A 22254-nucleotide genomic window follows, 5' to 3' on the forward strand; every position below is an offset into this window, starting at 1 on the left:
ACAACAGCCAATAGCAAGTCCTGAAGCATTAACAACAACAGACGTTAAAGTATATTCCTGCTAAGGACTATAATTCTATGTAGTTTTAGCATCTAATATTCATTTAAATAGGAAACGTGCCATTATGACCACTGCACCAAGAAAAGTGAAAATATGCAGACGTCTGATCGGTCCATCTAAAAAATGATCTACAAACGAATTAAAGTGGATGAGCGAGTGCTGGCTAGTTGTCACTGCCATTCTATGTTGTTTGCAGACACATGTTGAACCATAAGGAGATGTTCCATTATACATAAGTCCAGATGTTTATTTAAGTAGTTATAACTTGCTTTACATGACTTATATGATAGTCGTAGAATGACCATATACTGTTTGCACAATGTTATCAAGCTATACTGTTTGTACAGTGTTATCAAGCTTATCAAATAAAATAAAAGTGTTTTAAAACCTATGTTGGTTTCATGTTATTCTTCTTTCAACAGGGAAATTTAACTTAATTCACAGTAAGACGAGATTGATATAGAAGATCAGTCATAAATTCAGCAGAATTAGACAAAGCAGGATAATGAACAAATATTGCTTTGTATCCTATTATTGGGGATGAGGAAATAACTTTAACTCTTAACTCTTCAAGTCACACAGTGTCAAATGCAATATGCTGCTTTAAAAAAGGAATAAAACACAGGGCATTTTGTGCTTGTGTAACATCAGGGCTCCAGAATAAAAAAAGACTTACGAGCCAAATCAAAGAATTGCTCGATTTAGATTGCTGTTCAGAAACAAGATAGAAAACTGAAGAAAAGGATGACAGTTGATAACCCATTAATCGGAGGTTTAATAAACAGTGTATAATATAAAGTGGTGGCCAGAAATATTGGCACCCTTGGTAAATATGAGCAAAGAAGGCTGTGAAAAAAAAAATCTGCAAAGTTTATCCTTTTGATCTTTCATAAAAAAAATGTTTTTTTTAAAAATCACAAAAATCTAACCTTTAATTGAAGTAAATCAATTGAAAGAGGGGAAATATCTCATTATTCAATATATATATATATATATATATATATACACATTGGCCACAATTATTGGCACCCCTAGAAATTCTTATGAGTAAAATATATCTGAAGTATATTCCCATTTATATTTTACATTTTTTAGTGCTCTGGGTGACTAGGAACATGAAATTGTTCAGCCATGACTTCCTGTTTAACAGGGGTATAAATATGAGGTAACACACAGGCCAAATTCCCTTAATCATCAATCACAATGGGTTAGACTAAAGAATAAAGTTCTGATGTGCAGCAAAAGGTGGTTGAGCTTCACAAAATGGGGAGTGGCTATAAGACAATAGCCAAAGCATTGAAAATGCCCATTTCCACCATCAAGGCAATAATTAACAAGTTCCAATCAACTGGAGATCTTAAGAATCAGCCTGGAAAGGACATGTATCTATATTGTCTCCGCGCACAGTGAGGAGGATGGTTCAAGTGGCCAAAGAATCTCTAAGAATCACAACTGGAGAACTGAAGAAAATAGTTGGGTCTTGAGGTCAGAAAGTCTCAAATAAATAAATAAATAAAAAATGGTTCACTGACCACAAAATCAAGGTTCTGCCATGGTCATCCCAGTCCCCTGACCTGAACCCCATAGAAAATTTGTGGGGTCAACTGAAGAGGAGAGTCCACCAACATGGACCTCTGAATTTGAAGGATCTGTAGAGATTCTGTATGGAGGAATGGTCTCAGATCCCTTGCCAGGTGTTCTCCAACCTCATTAGGCATTATAAGAGAAGACTCAGAGCTGTTATCTTGGCAAAGGGAGGTTGCAAAAAGTATTGAATAAAAGGGTGCCATTAATTATGGCCAATGCCTTTTGGAGAAAAATATTTATTTATTAATGAGATATTTCCCCTGTCCCTTTTTGTTATTTTTTTGAATGAAAGATCAAAAGGATAAACAATGATTTTTTATTTATTTATTTATTTATTTATTTATTTTTTCACAGCCTTCTTTGCTCATATTTACCAAGAGTAATATTTTTGGCCACCACTGTAGTTGAGAAGATAAGGTATTCCCTTTTGTCTCATAAATGTTCACATCCCTTTCATAATTTATACAAATATTAGAGATAAAATACTTTTTTATTTAGTACTGCTCTTTAGAATCTACATTACAGATATTTACATAAAGTATAGTATGCATATATAGTGTGTTGTCTTTTTTTGGAAAAGGGGTGACGGAGTAAACTGGCGAACATGGTGACGTGACTGTTTTTTGTGAGGTTTTTTTTTTATTTATTATTATTATTTTTTTTTTATGACAGTACTTTAAATTAAGGCACATAATCATCTTAATCAAGATTCCATGATGATCTGAAACCAGGTACTTTATCCAGCTTCCTAAGCTTTAAGAAGGTTATAGCTAAATTATTATCTGAAAGTTTATTTTTATTTATTTTTTTCATGGTAGGCTATAATTGCAAGTGAGTATGCTTATGTTCATAAGGTTATACCGGTCAATATGTTATTATATATGCCTGTGTAAAAGGAATGATATTTGAAAGCTGTTTTTTTTTTTCTCCCAAATTTGGAATGCCCAATTCCCAATGTGTTCTAAGTCCTTGTGGTGGCGTAGTGACTCGCCTCAATCCGGGTGGCGGAGGACGAATCTCAGTTGCCTCCACGTCTGAGACTGTCAATCCACGCATCTTATCAAGTGGCTTGTTGAGCGCATTACCGTGGAGATGTAGCATGTGTGGAGGCTTCATGCTATTCTCCGCGGCATCCACGCACAACTCACAACGTGTCCCACCGAGAGCGAGAACCACACATTATAGCGACCAAGAGGAGGTTACCCCATGTGACTCTACCCTCCCTAGCAACCGGGCCAATTTGGTTGCTTAGGAGACCTGGCTGGAGTTACTCAGCACGCCCTGGATTCGAACTTGCAACTCCAGGGGTGGTAGTCAGTGTCAATACTCGCTGAGCCCAGTGTGTTGTCTTCTTGAGCATCAATGAATGTTTGCACCTTGTGTAATACCCAGGTACTTGTGTAACTGGGGACCAGGTCAGGAAGCAGACAAACTGGTTAATCCGAACATCTGCTAGCTGCCTTGAGACGTCACATAGGTCACATAAACTACAACACTGTATCACCTAGATATCACATAGAGACTGTGTCTGTTCCCCGAACTACCAAACACAAAACTCTCACTAAATCATTTAGAAAAAAAATGTATTAAGATAAACATCATATAAAGGAAGGGGTACTAAACATTAAATCTCTTTCTACCAAAGCACAGACTGTAAATTAAATTATTACAGATCATAGTTTGGAAACGCTATGTCTGAAACCTGGCTTAAACCAGATGAATATATTAGTTTAAATGAATCTACTCTCCCAGGTTATTGTTATAAACATGAGCCTCGTCTGAAGAGTCTATGAGGAGGTGTTGCCACAATTTACAGTGAAGTGTTTGGTGTTACTCAGAGAAAAGGATATAAGTTTAAGTCTTTTGAACTAATAATGCTTAATATGACACCGTCAGATATAAATCTCTGTCGTCTTTTGCCCTTGCTACAGTATATGGATCACCTGGGCCTTACTCTGGTTTCCTTGGTGAATTTGCACATTTTCTATCTGACCTAGTAGTTAATGTAGATAGAGCTTTAATTGTTAGTGACTTCAACATTCACATAGATAATGAAAATGACACATTGGGATTAGCATTTATCGATATTCTCAACTCTCTTGGAGTCACATAAAATGTGACAGGATCAACTCATTGCCATAATCATACAATAGATTTAATTCTGTCATATGGATTTGATGTTGATACTATATAAATTCTACTGTAGAGTGATGACATTTCAGATCATTACCTCGTCTCTTGTTTGCTGCGATCAGCATCACTCAATCTTCACAACGCTATTGTTCAGGTAGAACTATTCTTTCGACCACTAAAGATAGCTTCACTAATAATCTTCCAGAATTGTCTCACATAATCAGTAAGCCAAAAAGTCTAGAAGAACTTGATGAAATGACAGAAAATATAAATACAGTCTTCTCTAGCACTCTTGATAGTGTCACCCTCCTTTGATTAAAGAAAATTAAAGAAAAAAGCCTCGCACTTTTGTACAATGATCACACTAATGCTCTCAAGAGAGCAGCTCGGAAAATGGAGTGCAAGTGGAAGAATACAAAATTAGAGGTATTTCGTGGTGCATGGAAGGATAGTGTCTGTAGCTGCAGACAGGCACTAAAAGCTGCCAGGTCAGCATATTTTAGCAAACTCAGAGAAAATAACCACAACAATCCTAGGTGTTTCAGTACTGTGGCTAAACTGGTTCGGAATAAAGCATCGACTGAACCATATATTCTGTCGCAGCACAATGGTAATGACTTCATTATTTTTTTTACTGATAAAATTGAACTAATCAGAAATAAAATTGGAACTATGCAGTCAATTGTCACAGCACCTCAGAAAACAGTGTCTCATAATTTTGCTCACGAGCAGCTTCAATCCTTCACTGTCATAGGTCATGAAGAGCTAACAAAACTTATCAAAAAATCAAAAGCCACTACATGTATGTTAGATCCAATACCAACTACGCTCTTAAAAGAGTTATTCCCAGTAATCTCAGAACCTCTTCTTAATATTATTAACTCCTCGCACTGTTCAGGATGCAGACACACTCACTCAGTTTAAGTCTAGACTAAAGACACATCTATTTAGCCAGGCATACACCTAATTTATCCTTCAACTCACAATTAGGCTGCTTTACTTAAGTCTAACGGAACCAGAAACATCCATCATGATCTATAACTCTGTATAAAATAGAATGGCATCTACACTAATATTATTCTGTTTCATATCCTGAGGTTACCAGAGCCTGCCAGATCCAACTCCTTTCCTGCTTGGTGTCGGACTCCACTGCTACGTGTCGCTGAGAGATGACGACAAACTACAGCCGGTGCTAGCCAGACATCACTTCAGTCTTTTGACTTTAGAGGATGAACTGATGCCAACTACAACTGTAAGACATTGGATACTACATATGCCACTGTCTGAACCTTGGACCCCACCAAACCTCACCGAAATGACCTGCAGGTTGAACTGCGATGCACCTCATTAATCTCTACCTGCATCACCTTTGTCTATTGATGGACTATACTCTTGATATGGAATACATAGACTATCATTTAATTGCCAACAAAAGCCTTCATCAGCCAACTAACAAAGGGCAATGCATCTATGTAAACTTCTGCAGCTAATCCAGGATGGACTTCAAAAACATTAGTCGTTAATCTTAAAGTTCATAAAAAAATATTTTATTTTAAAACACTGGACCTTAACGCTTACTTAATTTACTCATTTAAAACCATGACTTGCACTGCACACAAATAACTAATATTGGCATTATATTCATGTTGTTTAGCCAGAGAGGAACTGGCCCCCACAGTGAGCCTGGTTTCTCCCAAGGTTATTTTTCTCCATTAACCAACATTTTATGGAGTTTTGTGTTCCTTGCCATAGTCACCTTCAGCTTGCTCACAGGGGTTCTAAATAGTACAATTATTATTTATTTAATTTCTATACACATTTTATTATCATATTTAATCAGACCACACAATGATCACTGCAAGACATCATATATATTATGGTTTCATTTTTTGTTTTTGTAAATGCATGATTTCCTGTAAAGCTGCTTTGAAACTGTGTTTGTTGTGAAACGCGCTATACAAATAAAAATGACTTGACTTAACAGTTGTGTACAAGTCCAAGTCAATTGTCCTAAGCTTGATATATATATATATATATATATATATAATTAAATTGTTTTAAATTATTGCCTTAGTCTTTCTTTACTGTTACCAGATGGCCCAGACACAGAGACTACAAGAGTGCAAATACTCCAATCCCAATCAATAAAGTGGTACACAATACAGCACTTTTAATTATAAAGTAGCCCGAAATACAAATGGGACTCTTATTTTGAAATGTCTGTGCACCCAGTTGTGAGCCCACTGACAGCTGATCCGCTGAGAAAGTGAATCTTATTCAAACTGCTAACCTGAGCTCCTGAGTTCAAACCCTCAGTTCTTTTTGGGTGATTCATGAAAAAGACCTGGTTCAAAAGAATAATTTGTTCAGGACTCTCTCACGCGGGGTTTCTTGTTGCGTGTGGTGCAGCGAACTCTCATCACAACAGAATTGGTAAAAAGTGGCGCAAGAGACCTGGGGCTGGTTGCACCAGCTATACTTAAGTTACAACTTAGCCTTGTGGCGTAAATGGGTACTAAGCACTGATCTATATATAGATCAGTGGCACTAAGTCACAATTTACGCACTACTAAATATTTGAGCGTTGCACCATTACATTTTGGTAGAACGTAAACCTTCGTATAAACTAAAGATTTACGGAAGCCTCCGACCAGGAGTAATGGTTGGAATAAAAAAGCAGACTGATATTTTATGACATCAATGAGCTCATGTTTTGCGCAAAAGGCTTCAATCCTTTCGACATACAGTATTTACAGTCTACATTTATGAGAGACAGAGAAAAAAAAAACGTACTTTTAAGCAGCTCTTCAGCATGAAACCATTCAAACAGTGCAATTTTCATGGTGCGTCACCCGGTGTCAAGTTTCAACACATTCAAAACATATATAGGATATTAAAATGAATAAATGTCTATTTTTCCAGCCTGTTGTATTAGTATTTATTTATCACCCCTTATTTATTTTAGATACAGTTCCTATATATTGTTATTTACACAGAGCAAATATACTATTTATCAAAACTACTTTTACTACATATCGTATTTTAATGGGGATATAATTTATTACAGCTGACAGTTACATGAGCAAACAAGGTTTGAACATCAACTGTAGCGAGATAAACTGAAATTCACAGCTTTTTAACACTTCTGTGTTTAAATTTGAAGGCTGTTTATTGGATCAATACATGTAAACGTCATATTATGCGACTACTCATTACTTTATGGAGAGCTTACAACCTACTAGCTAAGTTTTGCCTTAAGAACAGTTTGTGCAACCAAATTAAGCACTGACTTAGTTACAAACTAACTAGTAGTTACTAACGCCCGTTTTACACATGATGTGTATGCAGTACATATTTTTTTTCAGTGCCCATGTCAACAGGTTAGAGCATTCAGGCCACACGCGGGTGCAGCACGGCAATGCGTTGCAGGAGAGGTGCAGAAGCAGCAGTGCAGCGATCGTTTCCACACCGAGTCTATATTTGCTGTGCTGCACGCGCTAAATTAAAGTAATAGCGCATTGTTCGTGGACAAAATGAACATGGATAGACATGAAAATGTAGCAATTTCACCATAAATGCATATAATTAAAGTCTACTGTGTTTCACAGTCACCATACGACTTTCAGCACTAGGTAAAGCAAAAAAAAAACAAAACACACTTTTACCAGGAGTTGCAAAAATAACAAATGTGATCAGAAGTATATCTAAAGATTTTTATTTATTTATTTATTTTATTTTTTTATGAAATACACTGCACAGCATGATATATGGTGTGTGGGGGAGGGGGACACAAAATAATGGTGAACTACTTACCCATTGTTGTATTTGTGGTATACAGAAACCACAGGTTCAGTTGCGCACTGCAAACGCATCTTATGTGAAAGCACAATCAAGCGCATGCTGCTTCCGCTCCGCCTATGCCCCGCATCTGTACTGCTTACGCACTGCTACGCATCTAATGTAAAATGGGCATAAGCCCTTAGTGTGAACTTTACGTCCCAACTTACACACAGCTGGTGCAACTAGGGTTGCAATGGTATGATATTTTCACGATACAATAACCGTCTCACGATTTCATGGTATCATGGTATACGGTATTACACAATTATAATTATCAGTAACAATGACCCTTAAAGGAGTGAAAACAGAAGGGTTTTTTTTATTTTTATTTTTTTTATTTTTTTTTTGGTTGAACAAACGCTTTATTATAACTGAAACTTGAAATTATTATTATTATTATTATTTGATGGAAGTATGTGTAAAAAAAAAAAGTTATTAATGTTATTAAAAAAAATAAATAGAATAAGAAAGCTAACAGAATTATAAAACCAAATTATAAACATGATAAAAAATAGCATGTAATTATAACATGTTATATAACTAAAGCATGTTAGTTTATATGTTAGCATAGCATGTTAAATTAACTACTAAATGAAAAATAACATCAGCTGTGTGAGCTTTTAAAGTAATGTCCTATGATTATTAACAATTAACATATACTGTCTGTACCTTTAACTCAGTGGTTCTCAACTGTTTTTGCTTCAGGACCCAGATTATACATTGGAAATCAAGTGGCGACCCACCACAGTAAAAACGTAACCTGTATTTAATGTATCCTGGGTCGCATTTCCTTTTATGTTGCATAGTTTTATTCATGGTTTTCAAGTACAAGGACATGCATCAAGTGACATTATTTTTGTTGTTGATGTCAACAACAAAATCTACAGGAAGTTTTCTCTCCCCCCTTTTAAAAATTGAAGAACATATTTACTTATATGAGCCCATTATTATCCCGTTTGTTTCCTAATTTCAAACATAATTCAAACAGAACATACATATTACACAGGAAGAAAGGCTCCTCATTACTGTAATGATGAGGCGGAAGCCGAGGAAGAATCCATATGCGGATGTTTATTCAACAGTCCATCAAATCCAAACACAGTGTCAGAAAAACAGGCAGTGAGGTCAAAAACACAGTAAAGCAGTCCAACCAGGCAAACAGGCAAAAGGGGAGATCCAAAAGAGAAGTCAAAACAAACAGGTCAAAACACTAGGCAATAAGGCAATGATATAAATGCTTGGTAAGGCAAATGATCTGGCAATACTTCGCAATATGGGAATGAGCATGCATGGCTTATATACTAGGCAAACAGGAAATGACATTACAGGAACTGATGTGGCAGGAAACAGGAAGTGACAGTTCAGAATTCAGGTGAGGGCTCCCTCTGGTGGGCAGGAGACCACTCAGATGTTACAATTACCATGGTTAGGTCAGTGTAGCTAGTCTTAAATAATAGTAATAATAATAATAATAATTATAGTATTTATGAAAAGTACTAGCTGAAACATCTTGAAACTATAACTACAACTGCCACTGTTGATATAAAATGAGGTCTAATAGATTCTACCTTTAGATTATTTCATATGAAACTATAACATTTTGTCAAAATATAACAGTTACTTTTACTCATGTAAAATCGTGAACAATTTTGTAAAGGAGATGATGTATAATAAAAAAAAAATAAAAAAAATAGCGCATAGCACAGTGTTGCTCATTTTTCCTCCTCAGTGCTGTTTGGCAACTGAAATTGGTCACATCAGTTTTGAGGTCTGCGCTCCGCAATATCGAGGGAAGCCCGGTTGTTGCACGCATGCCAGAGAGAAGAGTAGGCTATATCATGATTGCGGGCTGGTTCCGTTACACTCGTGCAAAAGTGCAGATGAGAAGCCTTTAGCTGATTGCAAGATTATCATTAAATCTGCCTCGGCAGTCCTAAATAGGGCGGCCGCCGAAATATATTCAATGGGAGAACCATGGCATTGTTCTTTCCTTGCTGTCCACGACCCAGTCCGAATAGACCTGCGACCCACTTTTGGGTCGCAACCCACCAGTTGAGAAACACTGCTTTAACTCACACACACACACTCACTTATGTCAGCCCCCCTCGTCTCGCTTCTCTCTGACATTTTCTCTGCTGCATGTGTGTGGGGGGGGGCAAGTTGATGAGTCTGACAGGCAGTCAAGGAGGAAAGGAAATGTGCACGCGCAGGTGAGATTCTCCGTCCAGTTGCATTTTATTTCTCAATACCGATAAATAGATAAGCAAATATACATGGTATGATAACCGTCAATTTTCATACCGTGGCATACCGTGAAACCGTAAATACAAATTATGTAATAAAATGTAATAAATACAAATTAGAGGTCTGATATTGGATTGTGCTGATTCGATAATGTGTTGAAAGCCAGTTAGTCTGCCAATAGATTTTTTTTTTTTTTTAATTGGTAGCCTATATTACATATTCTTAGTCTTTTTTTCCTGTGATGGGAAGGGCCAGACAGAGGTTACAAGAGTCCAAATTTAATTAAATTCCAGATGCACTTTATTGGGCACACCGGGGACTCTTATTTTGAAATGTTTGCACTTCACTGCTTCCAGCTGCTCATTCAAACAAATAAGGGATATAAAGTGTGCACTCATTCAATAATCTACAACATATTACAATATAAACAATTAAAAGTAAACATTGTCATATTTCATCAACACTGTATCATCATCATCAACAGGTTTAAATTATTGTCGCAATCAATTATTTTTGGTCGCATTTGCGACCATTTTAGTTGCAGTCTGGAGCCCTGAACGTTGTTGAATAAAGACACAAACAATAAAATGACTCTCAAACAATTTATTAGACACATAAAAAGGGACCCATACTCAAGAATATGCAGCTGAACCAATACAGTGTTCCAGTAATATCCAAAACCGAAGACAGCTACCACATCATAGGTATGCTTGAACTGTGCAATGGCAAGTGTATAGCCAGTCTCTCTCTGTGCACTGAGTGGAGGATACACAGGTAGGGTTGGGGAGTAACGAAATACATGTAATTTGTATAAAATATAAGTAACTGTATTCCACTACAGTTTCAATTTAAATCATTGGTAATTAGAATACAGTTACATTCAAAAAATATTTTGATTACTGAAGAGATTACTTTGCATTTTATTGTCATTTGTTTCATTTAATATTTAGTCCTTTCAGATGGAAAACATTTATACATACAAATGATGCGATGCAAAGTGCATTTGAACAGCGGTGAAACACTTTCTAATGATGTGTTACATTCATACGAGCAGAAAAAGAAGTTTGAAGTAAGTTTGGAGCAGAAGAAATATAAATAAACCTTGTGTAAATTGCCAGCTTTACGCTAAGGTAAAATGCTATTTCTAGCCATTTTACATGCACATGTTACCAGGCACGATCATATTTTTTTATATAATTATATATATTTTTTCTAGTATTTAGAATATGTTTCTGAATTTAAGTAATCTAATGGAATACGTTACAAATTACATTTTACAGCATGTATTCTGTAACCTGTAGTGGAATATATTTCAAAAGTAACCCTGTACACAGGGCTCCAGACTAAAAAAATGATTTAGGAGCCATTGGTTCCTAAACTGAAAAATTAAGGAGCCAAATGACTTTTTTTTAGTAGTGTAAGGCTGGCACCAGGATGTCTATGCCCAAAAGGCACCATTTCCGGTAAAAGTCAAAGAACTATGTGAAAACCAACATCATAGAACTCTCTCACAAAAGCTGAAATCTACACCTGAATATCACCACGTGATATAAATTGCAAATCGCCTTTGCATTGTTTTACAAAGCTGAAATCTTCACCTGAATATCACCACAGTGTGATAAATTGCAAATCACCTTGCTGCCCCCTCTTCTCTCTCTCTCCCCATTCTCCCCTTCAACAGCTCAGGACCAATACAAAGACACAAGGTTTATATGTAATTCCCTTTCATAATTTATACAAATATAAGAGATAAAATATTTTTTTTATTTATTACTGCTCTTCAGAATCTACATTACAGATATTTACATAAAGTATAGTATGCATATACACTTGAAGTCAGAAGTTTACATACACCTTAGCCAAATACATTTAAACTCAGTTTTTCACACTTCAAATCAAATCAAAAAAATAAAATCACTTTTATTGTCACACAACCATATGCACAAGTGCAACAGTGGTTGAACGTCTTGGGTGCAAGACTTTTCCCAAGGAAGTTTCCCAAGGACTTCCTGACATTTAATCGTATAAAACATTCCCTGTCTTAGGTCAGTTAGGATCACTACTTTATTTTAAGAATGTGAAATGTCAGAATAACAGTAGAGAGAATGATTTATTTCAGCTTTAATTTCTTTCATCACATTCCCAGTGGGTCAGAAGTTTACATATACTTTGTTAGTACTTGGTAGCATTGCCTTTAAATTGTTTAACTTGGGTCAAACCTTTGGGGAAGCCTTCCACAAACTTCTCACAATACATTGCTGGAATTTTAGCCCATTCCTCCAGACAGAACTTTTGTAACAGAGTCAGGTTTGTAGGTCTCCTTGCTCGCACATGCTTTTTCAGTTCTGCCCACAAATTTTCTATCGGATTGAGGTCAGGGCTTTGTGATGGCCACTCCAATACCTTGACTTTGTTGTCCTTAAGCCATTTTGCCACAACTTTGGAGGTATGCTTGGGGTCACTGTTCATTTGGAAGACCCATTTGCGACCGAGCTTTAGCTTCCTGGCTGATGTTTTGAGATGTTGCTTCAATATATCCACATAATTTTCCTTCCTCATGATGCCATCTATTTTGTGAAGTGCACCAGTCCCTCCAGCAGCAAAGCACCCCCACAACATGATGCTGCCTCCCCCATGCTTCAGGGTTGGGATGGTGCTCTTCGGCTTGCAAGCCTCACCCTTTTTCCTCCAAACATAACGATGGTCATTATGGCCAAACAGTTCCATTTTTGTTTCATCAGACCAGAGGACATTTCTCCAAAAAGTTAGATCTTTGTCCCCACTTGCAAACTGTAGTCTGGCTTTTTTATGGCAGTTTTGGAGCATTGGCTTCTTCCTTGCTGAGCAGCATTTCAGCTTATGCCAATATAGGACTCGTTTTACTGTGGATATACACTACCGGTCAAAAGTTTTGAAATACTTGACTGAAATGTTTCTCATGATCTTAAAAATCTTTTGATCTGAAGGCGTATGCTTAAATGTTTGAAATTAGTTCTGTAGGCATAAATATAATTGTGCCACCATATTAATTTATTTAATTATAAAATTAAACTTTAATAAAAAAAAATATTTTTTTTTTTTAAATAGATGACTTGGACCAAATAATAAAGAAAAGCAGCCAATAAGTGCCCAACATAGATGGGAACTCCTTCAATACTGTTTAAAAAGCATCCCAGGGTGATACCTCAAGAAGCTGGTTGAGAAAATGTCAAGAGTACATGTCTGCAAATTCTAGGCAAAGGGTGACTACTTTGAAGATGCTAAAATATAACACAGTTTTGATTTATTTTGGATTTAGTTTAGTCACAACATAATTCCAATAGTTCCATTTATGTTATTTCATAGTTTTGATGACTTTACTATTATTCTAAAATGTGAAAAAAAAATAATATATATATATATATATATATATAATATAGAATGAGTAAGTGTTTCAAAACTTTTGACCGGTAGTGTAGAAACTTGTTTACCTGTTTATTCCAGCATCTTCACAAGGTCCTTTGCTGTTGTTCTGGGATTGATTTGCACTTTTCTCACCAAACTACATTCATCTCTAGGAGACAGAATGCGTCTCCTTCCTGAGCGGTATGATGGCTGCGTAGTCACATGGTGTATATACTTAAATACTATTATTCGTACAGATGAATGTGGTACCTTCTGGCGCTTGGAAATTGCTCCAAAGAATGAACCAGACTTGTGGAGGTCCACAATTTTTTTTTCTGATGTCTTGGCTGATTTATTTTGATTTTCCCATTATGTCAAGCAAAGAGGCACTGAGTTTGAAGCGCCGGCACGTCCTGCTGGATTTTTTCCTCATAACAGCGGAAACAACTTAAAATACTCCATCATTTTTGGGCATACAGATAAGTGTAAGACATCATTAAAGACTATAAAGGGTCTACTTTTATTCGTGTACACTCACAATAACAACAAAACCTTGTGCTTTTGTAAAATAAAGAAAATAAACAGGGTGCGCTTTCAGCCGTCTCTGTCTCCGCGAGCATCTTTCTGAAACACGTCACAAAAATGAACTGAAACTCCACGAATACTTATCAGACAAACATGAAATATATGTCTAAAGAAAGCTTAAAATGTCTACTTTTAAATAAAACAATTACAATTTAAAACAAATATTCTCCTGCAATGTAATCTGTATGAAACAAAGTGATGTACATTTTCTCCTGGCTCAGCTAATTATCGCTAATGTGATCACACCCACCAGCAGAGAGCGCTATTCATACGGTAATATGCTGAGGCGATCAATGCAAATGGTAAACTCCCCCATCAGTGCCTTAAAAGAATCAAGTTTATTCACTTTTCTGCGCGTTTGGAAGATGGCACGCTACACAGGTGAGGAAGCTCTTCAGATGGTCCTGAATAGTGATGAAGAGTTCACATTTTCCTCAGAAGAAGAGCGGGACTCCGACGAGGAACGTTTGCCTTTTGAAGAGTGACTTGATCCAGCCGAGGATACAATTTCGGACATTAGTTGACATGCTATTTTATATAAACGTACATATTTTACTTGTTGGACTATTTCCAGACATGCCAGCCAGGATTCAGAGTATTGAAATTTGAAATATGTCCTTATAGGCAAGTTTTAGTTACATTTAAATATTGTTTCGGCTAAAGCAGGTATTTAAATTGTATGCTGTATGATATAAATATGATATGTAAAATGATATAAAAATAATAGGAATTTTTAGATTATATTTTAATTAGAGTTTATGCTGCCTCATTATCATCAACGAAGCTTGTGCTTGCAAATATCTGTTTGGGTGTAAATGTGTAAAATGTGCTGTAAATATGCCCATATTAGAAAATTGTCATGGTTACTTGTGTAACCTCCATTCCCTGATGGAGGGAACGAGACGTTGTGTCGATGTAGTGACACTAGGGGTCACTCTTGGGAGCTTGAGACACCTCTGGTCTTTGATAAAAGGCCAATGAAAATTGGCGAGTGGTATTTGCATGCCACTCCCCCGGACATACGGGTATAAAAGGAGCTGGTATGCAACCACTCATTCAGGTTTTATGCTGAGGAGCCGAGACAAGGTCCGGCCATTTCAGGGGGTAGTTCAGCGTTGTGGCAGGAGGGACACAACGTCTCGTTCCCTCCATCAGGGAACGGAGGTTACACAAGTAACCATGATGTTCCCTATCTGTCACTCACTCGACGTTGTGTCGATGTAGTGACACTAGGGGTCCCTATACGAAATGCCACAACTGGCTGAACTGTGTTACATGAACTGGCAGTGTGTGGTGGGCAGACCACTGTGTGCCTCATAGCCAGCACACCAGGTCGACACGTAACCTCCCCCAACATAGTTATGAGTGCCGAACGGCCCTTTGGGGACAAGTCGACTACCCAAAAGATAGAGACAGGCTAACCCAGTCATGGCCTCTTTTCCCCTTCTCTTTTTCCACTCCCTAAAAAAGAAGGAGGATTATCCGACTGTGCCACCAGGTCTAGTCGGGGGGTGTCCCTCCCAAGGGGAAGACACCACGGAGACCAAACCTCGCCCAAAGAGAGGGGGGGATATTTAAGTGGAAGAATACGTCACATGGTCTTTCCGACCATGTGGAGAGTCTTCAAGGTAGATCCTAACCAATGGGGGAGGAGTTACTACAAACATGGAGACTGGGGCAGAGGGGCTCTGCCCAAGGAAGACGCAGTTTGCCAAAAGGGAAACAAATTAATGGAAGATATATATCGCATGGGGTTAGCTTTACAGGGAACCACCACATGCGGAGCACCTACCCCAGAACAGGACTCTTAGCTAGCATGTGTGCTGGGCCGGCAGCAAGTCTCTCCGAAAACTCGACTGCCACAGGGCTCGGAGGAAGTCAACCAGGGAACAAAGTTTGTGAACACTACTGGGAATTAATGGCGCACGTCTTCAGCTCAAAAGGAGGTGGAAGGCGCTATGTGCAAGCGATACACCCGGCCGGCTATCCAGGGCTTATCCGCTTGTATTGCGTGCCACTACCTGGGATGAAACGGTTCCACCCGGAGGTTGTAGAACCTTGCAAAGGTATTGGGTGTTGCCCAGCCTACTGCTCTGCAAATGTCTGTTAGAGAGGCACCCCTGGCCAGGGCCCAGGAGGCCACTACACCCCTGGTAGAATGGGCTCATAGCCCTATCGGGGGCGGCATGTCCTGGGCATGATATGCCATAGTTATGGCATCAGTGAGCCAATGGGTGATCCTCTGCTTGGAGACAGCGCTTCCTTTCCGCTGTGCACCAAAGCAGACAAAGAGATGCTCAGAGATCGTAAAGCTCTGCGTGCGATCCAAATAGATGCGTAAAGCGCACACCGGACAGAGCAATGACAGGGCTGGGTCTGCCTCCTTCTGGGGCAGTGCTTGCAGGTTCACTAACTGGTCCCTAAAAGGGGTCGTGGGAACCTTGGGCACATAGCCAGTTGGGGTCTCAGGATCACGTGAGAGTAGCCCGGACCGAACTCCAGGCACGTTTCGCTGACAGAGAACGCTTGCAGTTCTCCTATCCTCTTGATGGAAGTGAGCGCAGTCAGGAGGGCAGTCTTCAAGGAGAGTGCCTTAAGCTCGGCTGACTGCAAAGGCCGAAAGGGGGCTCCCTGTAGACCATGAAGAACTACAGAGAGGTCTCATGAGGGAACGAGGTGCGGTCTGGAGGGATTCAGCCTCCTGGAGCCTCTTAGGAACCTGATTATCAGGTCGTGCTTCCCTAAGGACTTACCGTCGACTGCATTGTGGTGTGCTGCTATGGCGGCAACGTACACCTTCAAGGTGGAACGGGACAGCTGCCCTTCCAATCTCTCCTGCAGGAAGGAAAGCACTGATCTGACTGCACATCTCTGGGGGTCTTCTTGTCAGGTAGAACACTACTTAGCGAACAGACGCCACTTAAAGGCACAAAGGCTTCTCGTAGAGGGGGCCCTAGCCTGAGTGATCGTGTCTACCACCGATGGTGCCCCGTCCATGAGAAAGAAGGTCCTTCCTCATTGGGAATTCACCAGGGGGGCTGTCACGAGGAGCGTGAGGTCTGAGAACCACATCTGGGAGGGCCAGTAGGGTGCTACCAGGACGACCTGCTCCTTATCCTCCCTGACCTTGCACAGGGTCTGTGCAAGTAGGCTCACTGGGGGAAATGCATATTTGCGCAGGCCAGGGGGCCAGCTGTGTGCCAGCGCATCTATGCCAAGAGGGGCCTCGGTCAGGGCGTACCAGAGCGGGCAGTGGGAGGATTCTTGGGAGGCGAACAGGTCCACCAGTGCCCATCCGAATCAACTCCAAATCAGCTGGACCACCTGAGGGTGGAGTCTCCACTCTCCCCTGAGGGTAACCTGCCTTGACAGCGCGTCCACTGTAGTGTTGAGGTTGCCTGGGATGTGAGTGGCTCGCAGTGACTTGAAGTGCTGCTGACTCCAGAGGAGGAGACGGCGGGCGAGTTATGACATACAACGAGAGAGCAGACCGCCTTGGCGGTTGACATATGCTACCATTGCCGTGTTATCTGTCCGAACTAACACGTGCTTGCCCTGGATCAGCGGCCGAAACCTCCGCAGGGCGAGCAGAACTGCCAACAAATCGAGGCAGTTGATGTGCCAATGCAGTCGCGGGCCCATCCACAGGCCGGCGGCTGCATGCCTGTTGCAAACAGCGCCCCAGCCCATTTTGGAGGCATCTGTCGTGACCACGACATGCCTGGAGACCAGTTTTAGAGGAACACCTGCCTGTAGAAACAAGAGGTAGGTCCAAGGGCTGAAAAGATGGTGACAGACTGGCGTGATGACCACGCGATGTGTCCCGTGGCGCCATGCCCATCTCGGGACTCAAGTCTGAAGCCAGTGCTGAAGCAGTCTCATATGCATCAACCCGAGCGGGGTGGCTACCGTTGAGGATGCCATATGCCCCAGGAGCCTCTGAAAAAGTTTCAAACAGGCCAGCACTGACTGGGCACGCTCGTTCATAAAGTGCGCTGTCAGATAGACTGAGTCCAGCTCCAATCTGAGAAAAGAGATGCTCTGAACGGGGAGGAGCTTGCTCTTTTCCCAGTTGACCCGAAGCCCTAGTCGGCTAAGGTGTGAGAGCACCAAGTCCCTGTGTGCGCACAACATGTCCCGAGAGTGAGCTAGGATTAGCCAGTCGTCGAGATAGTTGAGAATGCGAATGCCCACCTTCCTTAACGGGGTAAGGGCTGCCTCTGCGACCTTCATGAAGACGTGAGGAGACAGGAACAGGCCGAAAGGGAGGAATTTGTACTGATTCGCCTGACCCTCGAATGCAAACCGTAGGAAGGGTCTGTGTCGAGGAAGGATCGAGACATGGAAGTACACGTCCTTCAGGTCTACCGCCGTGAACCAATCTTGATGCCGGACACTCGTCAGAATGCGTTTTTACATCAGCATCTTGAACGGGAGTCTGTGTAAGGGCCGGTTCAGTACTTGCAGATCCAAGATTGGCCGCAACCCACCACCTTTTTTTGGTATGATGTAGGGGCTGTAAAACCCCTTCTCCATCTCGGCCGGAGGGACAGGTTCTATCGCGCCCTTCTGTAGGAGGGTAGCGATCTTACGAAAGCAAGCCATGACTGCAACGTTGCCATGGTCATGTTCTCGCAATGAGAACATGAACCATCCACAAACGCTGCCTCCGTGTGGGTCGCGCCCAGACAAGAAAGACAGCGATCATGACCATCTGAAGTAGAGAGATAACGATCGCAACCAGGAATAACACACAAACGGAAAGGCATCTTTAAAAAGACGCGTCTTTAAAAAGATGTTCCGTGTGTGCCGCTCTTTTAGAGAAATATACTCTTTCAGAAAATATACTCTCTTTTTTCTGCCGAAGCGCCCAGGGGCGTTCTCTGCAGTGCACCAGTGCAGAGGAGGGAGAAGCCGATGAAATGCGCTGTCAGATCCAGCAGAGGTGAATGAACAGTAGAATTCATTTCAGTGAGCATAACCGTTCGGCTCCGAAGAGAAAATCTGAATGAGTGGTTGCATACCAGCTCCTTTAATACACGTATGTCCGGGGGAGTGGCATACAAATACCACTCGCCAATTTTCATTGGCCTTTTATCAAAGACCAGAGGTGTCTCGGGCTCCCAAGAGTGACTCCTAGTGTCACTACATCGACACAACGTCGAGTGAGTGACAGATAGGGAACAGTGTATTAGAATGATTTCTGAAGGATCATGTGACACTGAAGACTGCAGTAATGATGCTGAAAATTCAGCTTTGATTACAGGAATAAATTGCATTTTACAATATATTCAAATAGAAAACAGTTATTTTAAATTGCAAAAATATTTAACAATATCACTCTTTTTGATGTATTTTGGATCAAATAAATGCAGCCTTGGTGAGCAGAAGAGACTTCTTGTAAAAACATTAAAAAATCTTACAGATCTAAAACTTTTAAACGGTAGTGTAGGTCTAAAGTTTTTAAGTAAAGTCTTTATGTAAAGTAAATGTATAGTCAGATTACTTTTAACTTAAACTTGATTTTGTGAAGGGGAGATTTGGAGAGGGGTCTTTGTCTCCTCAGGTGTGAATCACACCAATATTCATGATCATTCACACCTCCTCGCATATGACCTTTCTAACACTAAAAGTGTTTTATAAAAGTTAAATGACTATATTGTTTTTTTATGAATGATTGATCAGGATGGTTTTCACATCATTTTGTAGCAAAAACTCAGGCTACAAGATCCAGTTCTCAAAATTCTTGTGAACAAATGCTTAGTATGTGTTATATGGCTTTATTTCAGTGACTTAAAATTTTAGTTTTTTCCACGCATAAACGTTATTTTCTCAAAAATACAAACATGTGCATACATGTTGTTCACATATTATTGTAGCCCAGTTTGTGCTGAATACAGTGTTATCAGACTTTAGCCATTAATATGTTTTTAAGCTACTGAAAAAAAGCACAAATATCAAGGCATGTCAAAACTTCTCCAGGGCCCAAAACACCCTCAGACTCCAGAGGGTTAAAATGCATCCGGACCAATGATGTGACATGCAATTTTGATGTCCAAACCTCTTTATGGAGTAAAAATAAGGAAAATGTTTATTTAAAAAAAAAAACACATTTATTGAATCTATTAATCTCTGTTTATCAAATGATATAAACATGTAATGAGGGATTTACAAAGTTTAAGAATTATTAGACATTATATTCACACAATGTCATACCGGACAACTGTTCGGACCTCATGGTGAAATGCAAAAAAGCTACAAAATGTGTTAAAAATCAAATAAAACCTAAAATCTCAGCCACAGGCATTACTGTATGAGTGTTGCCAACAATATATTTAAAAAAAAAAAATATGACATCCAGTTGATTGTTTTACTTTGGAGCATTCTGTCCCAAAACTGGCAGTCAGCCAATGTCATCTGGGATAGCAAGCAATCTGGAGCAATTTTATGGGGCATTTTATTTTGACACATTATCAGACAGGATGTTACACAATCAGGAAGACCCTGAAGGACACCCAAACAATAGTGAAATGTTAGTAAGTCTCTCTTAAAATGTGTTTAATTTACCCTTTTCGCTCACTGGTACACTATGTAGTAAAATCCTGTGTCATTTGGGATAACACTATATATATATATATATATATATATATATATATATATATATATATATATATATATATATATATATGTGTGTGTGTGTGTGTGTGTGTGTGTGTGTGTGTGTGTGTGTTAATTTTATGCAAATGTGTTTATTTAATAGTTGTTTTTTTCTCTTCAAGGTGAGTGAGTAGCTTACTTACCTACTGACAAATTTTCCATAGGTTTGCTTGCTTGCTTGCTCTGCCCAAGCTTAACATGTTAAACCTGTCAGCATTAAATATGCCAGCAGTGATTAGAATAAACTTTTTGCAAAATATGTAAGTTTAACTATACCAAATTCTCTTCAACATCCAGACTAGCTAGTTAGCTAGTCCCAGTTTGTTGTAAGCTAATATGCTTATTGAAGCTCAAAATGTGGACATGTCTTTTTTTTTTCTTTTTTTTTTTTTTTTTTTTTACACACTAGGTCAAATTAGCCTATATTATTGCTGATTCATTGTTGGGTCACATTGTATATTAAGTGTAGTGTCATTACACATTAATAAAGCCTTAATAAACATGAAATAACTTTTCTTCTCTGTTAATAAAGCATGTTATTAAGCACAGTTCATTGTACACAGTGAGTTATTAGTTATTTCATGTTTAAACTTGTGTCAAAAGAGAATGTACCATATTCATAATGTTTTACATTTGCCTAGATGCTTAATATTTATATAATTATTCATCATTAACAGTTAATATGTATATGTACAGTTTTTACATTTTGATGATTTTTCTAGATGCCACTGTCAAACAAAGAGAGAGCAGCAAGGTTTATTTACAGCGTAGCCTAATTAATTTCCTTGAAAAAACTATATTCAGTGTGACTCCCTTTGCATAACATAAAAAAAATTATTATTTATGAACATCAATTATGTGTAAGTTGTGTAAAAATGACAATTCATGTGTAAATTCATAAGGTGTCATACCGAGTAACAATTTCAGTCAGGCGGGATAACGCTGATTTTTTCCCTTAAAATGCATAATTTCATTTTATGGAGTTGAGAAAACAATAATAGTATGATGCCAAGTACTTTAAAACATTTTCAGACATTTTGCAGCTTAAATCACATTGCAGCGTTAAAATGTGTGTAAAGAACTTTAACAAGTAGGGTCACGTTTAAAGCAAACACATTATAATGAGATAAAAAATAATTGTGCAAGTTTTATTTTCCAAGCTCTAAATATTGGTTACTGCCCCATTTTATATATTCATTAAGTATTATTGATTAAAAAAGTTTTAATATGATAATATTTTGAAAATTCATTAACGTTATCACATATGACATTTTGACTGGTGTCGTCACATAATTCTCAATTAAAACACTTCAAATCCATTGTATGAAAATCATATTTTAGTAATAAGGCAATATCATCCTCATAAAGGCAAAAACTACTTTGATGTGCAGTTTTAACCTATTTTAATTTTTGGTCAATTGAAAACCTTATTCGTCACTGGGCCATCCACAGGTACACCTCCAATTGACTCCAATTAGCTTATCAGAAGCTAATTGGCTAGTTGCCTAAAGTCTTGACATAATTTTCTGGAATTTTCCAAGCTGCTTAAAGGCACAGTTAACTTTGTGTATGTAAACTTCTGACCCACTTGAATTGTGATATAGTCAATTAAAAGTGAAACAATCTGTCTGTAAACAATTGTTGGAAAAATTACTCATGTCATGCACAAAGTAGATGTCCTAAACAACTTGCCAAAACTAAAGTTTGCTAATATGAAATCTGTGGAGTGGTTAAAAAATAAGTTTTAATTACTAAGTGTATGTA

Source organism: Myxocyprinus asiaticus, chromosome 24 (genome assembly GCF_019703515.2).
Source record: "Myxocyprinus asiaticus isolate MX2 ecotype Aquarium Trade chromosome 24, UBuf_Myxa_2, whole genome shotgun sequence".
Taxonomy (NCBI): domain Eukaryota; kingdom Metazoa; phylum Chordata; class Actinopteri; order Cypriniformes; family Catostomidae; genus Myxocyprinus; species Myxocyprinus asiaticus.